At 53.2% G+C, this 5,000-nt stretch overlaps 1 non-coding gene across 1 annotated transcript in view; it reads right to left on the bottom strand.

Annotated features, from left to right (window-relative positions):
* Positions 1-940, bottom strand: part of LOC126327451 (small subunit ribosomal RNA) — a 1,893-nt gene extending 953 nt beyond the window's left edge. The window contains exon 1 of the ribosomal RNA XR_007561267.1: positions 1-940. This exon is cut by the window's left edge and continues 953 nt beyond it. This is a non-coding gene — a ribosomal RNA (small subunit ribosomal RNA).
* Positions 941-5,000: the final 4,060 nt, after the last annotated feature.

Raw genomic sequence — 5,000 nt, 5'->3', positions numbered from 1 at the left:
CATTACCTCGGGTTCCGAAAACCAACAAAATAGAACCGAGGTCCTATTCCATTATTCCATGAACACAGTATTCAGGCGGGCTTGCCTGCTTTAAGCACTCTAATTTGTTCAAAGTAAACGTGCCGGCCCACCGAGACACTCAACAAAGAGCACCCTGGTAGGATTTAAACGGGGTCCGCCTCGGGACGCGAAAGCACCCCTTCGGCTCGCCCCACCGGCAGGACGTCCCACGATACATGCCAGTTAAACACCGACGGGCGGTGAACCAACAGCGTGGGACACAAATCCAACTACGAGCTTTTTAACCGCAACAACTTTAATATACGCTATTGGAGCTGGAATTACCGCGGCTGCTGGCACCAGACTTGCCCTCCAATAGATACTCGTTAAAGGATTTAAAGTGTACTCATTCCGATTACGGGGCCTCGGATGAGTCCCGTATCGTTATTTTTCGTCACTACCTCCCCGTGCCGGGAGTGGGTAATTTGCGCGCCTGCTGCCTTCCTTGGATGTGGTAGCCGTTTCTCAGGCTCCCTCTCCGGAATCGAACCCTGATTCCCCGTTACCCGTTACAACCATGGTAGGCGCAGAACCTACCATCGACAGTTGATAAGGCAGACATTTGAAAGATGCGTCGCCGGTACGAGGACCGTGCGATCAGCCCAAAGTTATTCAGAGTCACCAAGGCAAACGGACCAGACAAGCCAATCCGATTGGTTTTGATCTAATAAAAGCGTCCCTTCCATCTCTGGTCGGGACTCTGTTTGCATGTATTAGCTCTAGAATTACCACAGTTATCCAAGTAACGTGGGTACGATCTAAGGAACCATAACTGATTTAATGAGCCATTCGCGGTTTCACCTTAATGCGGCTTGTACTGAGACATGCATGGCTTAATCTTTGAGACAAGCATATGACTACTGGCAGGATCAACCAGGGAGCTGCGTCAACTAGAGCTGAGCAGCCGGCCGCCCGGGAGTGTGTCCCGGGGGCCCGCGCGAACACGCAAGCGTCCGCTCAATTATTCTGCAAACAGGAGGAGGCCGAGCTCCCCTGCACGATACACCTCGAAACCCTCTCAGGTCCCGGCGGCGCGCAGCGCCGTCCTAGGTACTTGGTCGGTTTCGAGAGAGGCGCAATCGCCCGGAGTTAGGCGAGTAGACGGTTTTAGTGCGAACACCCTTGCTCCCAACTGAGCTTGCCGCTGCCGACAGAGGCCCGGGAGCGTGCTGTCGTGGCATTGCCGGCGGGAGACAACACGCGCCACCTATGGTGACCGGCAGCTCCAACGCCAGCGCCACACAAGGGCAAAGCCCCACTTGGGTGCAGAAGCGAACTCTCCCAGCACAGCGCACGCGCCAACACGTCCGCACAACTGCGATACAAACCACCTGCGAGAACCGCTGGGGCGACCGAGCAGCAGACGGCGTCGCGGCGCCGAGTGCCAGGCGGCGGCGCATCCTCAACGCACACAGTCCTCAATCAGACCAGCACACTGCAGATGTCCACCGCGCTTCGCACCGGGCTCGGCTGAACCAACTTTGGCCGCCAGGCGCCGCGTGCAGGGTGCGCCGCAGCGTAGCTGCGCCGCCTGCCGGGCCCGTCGGCTGGCGCTCCTGCCACTCGGCGCCCCCCACCAGCCGGCTGTTGCGCGTGCGCCCACGCAGCGCGCGGCCAACACGCCGGGCGGCCCCCCTTCACCGGCCGGGAACAGTCCCACCAAGCCACCGCCGCGTATCGCTTCATACCCACATGGGCCTAGTCACGTGTGTGGATGTGGCGGGTACCGCTGAAACAACCGGTTAATAGCTGTACCGATCGTCGTCATCACAGATTCACCTCCAGCGTGAACAACCGCTCAACAACGGATTTCCAGTTCATTTGCGTATCTTGGGCAGTAAACGTAGATGTCCACCTACATTTGCGAATTCAACAATTCTTGCATGCCAGGATGTCATGTGTCACGACACGCTACATCAGACCACATACACACTGCGACATGTGCAGAAGAGAACACGTGGAAGGTGGCCCGCGCAAGTATGCGATGTCCCTTCCGCGATCCACTGTCAACCGGCATCTGCGGCATGTCCCAGATATGGAACGCGGTCCACCAGGGTAGCACTTTGTGTGAGGCAATACGACAAAGTCGGAATACACGCGTCACTACATCAGACGGCTCACGCTGACCTGACCTGACCTGACCTGACCTGACTCACCGCACCACCACCCCCAGCGACCCAGGGTGACATACAATGCGTTCGTACGTTCCTCCCACACGCCTCTACGGCGTACCACAGTGCAACCTAGCTGTTATTGGGAGACGAGACAAGTAGCATCGAGCACAACATATGGAAATTGAGATTCGACACCGTTGGGCACAGCCAGCGTACAGTCACACGTATCACACTACTTCACTCTGTACGTAACTACCGATGATCGGTACAGCGTGTGGGTTACGCGTACGACATCAGCGGACAATGGACACAGACCATACCACGACGTACACTGAGGGCGTCGACATCTGAATGCAACTGAACAGCTGCGAGGCTCATTTAACACTCACACGCCAGACCGACCAGCTTGAGAGGACAGAGACACAAAGAGGGGGACAGAGGGGGGGGGGCCGATATAGTCCTATTGCAGTACAATTGACAGTGGATAGCGGGAATATGTGGAAAGTAAGCAACACTCGCAAGACATCTACATGAGGATAACAACGACACCAGAGATTCCGAGCAGTGAACTATGTTAGGCAAAGGGACAACGTGGGTTAGGTTAAGGGACAACGTGGGTTAGGTTAAGGGACAACGTGGGTTAGGTTAAGGGACAACGTGGGTTAGGTTAAGGGACAACGTGGGTTAGGTTAAGGGACAACGTGGGTTAGGTTAAGGGACAACGTGGGTTAGGTTAAGGGACAACGTGGGTTAGGTTAAGGGACAACGTGGGTTAGGTTAAGGGACAACGTGGGTTAGGTTAAGGGACAACGTGGGTTAGGTTAAGGGACAACGTGGGTTAGGTTAAGGGACAACGTGGGTTAGGTTAAGGGACAACTTGAGTTAGCTTAAGGGACAACTTGAGTTAGGTTAAGGGACAACTTGAGTTAGGTTAAGGGACAACTTGAGTTAGGTTAAGGGACAACTTGAGTTAGGTTAAGGGACAACTTGAGTTAGGTTAAGGGACAACTTGAGTTAGGTTAAGGGACAACTTGAGTTAGGTTAAGGGACAACTTGAGTTAGGTTAAGGGACAACTTGAGTTAGGTTAAGGGACAACTTGAGTTAGGTTAAGGGACAACTTGAGTTAGGTTAAGGGACAACTTGAGTTAGGTTAAGGGACAACTTGAGTTAGGTTAAGGGACAACTTGAGTTAGGTTAAGGGACAACTTGAGTTAGGTTAAGGGACAACTTGAGTTAGGTTAAGGGACAACTTGAGTTAGGTTAAGGGACAACTTGAGTTAGGTTAAGGGACAACTTGAGTTAGGTTAAGGGACAACTTGAGTTAGGTTAAGGGACAACTTGAGTTAGGTTAAGGGACAAATTGAGTTAGGTTAAGGGACAAATTGAGTTAGGTTAAGCGATAATCTGGTACAGCCACAGTTAGGTTAAGCGATGATCTGGTACAGCCACAGTTAGGTTAAGCGATGATCTGGTACAGCCACAGTTAGGTTAAGCGATAATCTGGTACAGCCACAGTTAGGTTAAGCGATAATCTGGTACAGCCACAGTTAGGTTAAGCGATAATCTGGTACAGCCACAGTTAGGTTAAGCGATAATCTGGTACAGCCACAGTTAGGTTAAGCGATAATCTGGTACAGCCACAGTTAGGTTAAGCGATAATCTGGTACAGCCACAGTTAGGTTAAGCGATAATCTGGTACAGCCACAGTTAGGTTAAGCGATAATCTGGTACAGCCACAGTTAGGTTAAGCGATAATCTGGTACAGCCACAGTTAGGTTAAGCAATAAAGTTGGTTAAATTTGGTATTGTGGGAAAGGGGGAAGAGAGAGAGAGGGGGGGGGGGTGGATAGTGGTGGCAGTACGCGGATGCCTGAGTCACCGTCAGATACGTCACGTCGGTTCGATGCTTGTAGCAAGAGGCTGGCGGGTCTGTGTCTCTCACTTCTGCAATTTTTCATGTGGTATAACACGAGGGCGGGGGGTGATATTTGGTGCCCCTCTGTGTAGGATGTGTGTTGGTTTATCTGAGCAATGGTAGTTGTCGGAGGAGTGGGGTATTGTGCTTTTATAGGTGGACCTACTGCTCTGGTTATCATAGTGTCGACGGTGCAATGTCGCAGAGAGGATGCACTCGACATTGTCGCATTCCAGATGTTTACGTATTGTGTGTCTCCGTTGCAGGCCGAGAGTGGTGCATGTTCGAGTGTCTGGCTGACGTGCGATTCACGTTGTGTGCCCAGTCTTACAGCACGTATAGGGACATTCGCATAAATCATCTATATGTGGCCTTGCATCATTTACTAAGCAGTGCCGTGAGACGACCGAACTATTAGGAAAGTACTGATGTACCGCATAATGTTTACCTTCCACCACACGGCGAGTATCGACTGTGCCCAGCGTTGCCACCGCAGGCAGCGGTCACCGTCACCATTGTGCGGCGGAACGGAACATCTATATCCTCAGAGGAGCACTCTTTGCCGCCGGGCGTCAGGTCTCGCGGCCTGCCGGCCAGCGCCCACGACGAACTTACTGCATGTATAGGGACAGCGGGAATTTGGCATACTTGATATAACTCTTCATGAGACGCAAGATATAGGGGTGGATTGCAACTTACGACTGCGAGAAAAGTCCGCCGTTCATCCGCCGGAGTTGCGATTTCGGCGGGGCACGTACGGTCGCGGGTGGAGCACTTGGTGCGGCGTACGCACCCGGGTTGCGGCTCCTGCGCTGGAGGGGGGTGCAGGTTTTGTGTGGGTGGGCTCGGCAAATGAGCACTGTGGGCCCCATACATGGCCTAGTCCGCGTGGCCTCCCCCAGGTGGCGGT

Source organism: Schistocerca gregaria, unplaced genomic scaffold (genome assembly GCF_023897955.1).
Source record: "Schistocerca gregaria isolate iqSchGreg1 unplaced genomic scaffold, iqSchGreg1.2 ptg001048l, whole genome shotgun sequence".
Classification (NCBI taxonomy): domain Eukaryota; kingdom Metazoa; phylum Arthropoda; class Insecta; order Orthoptera; family Acrididae; genus Schistocerca; species Schistocerca gregaria.
The sequence above is the reverse complement of the archived record's forward strand: the minus strand, read 5'-3'. Positions and strand labels throughout refer to the sequence as shown.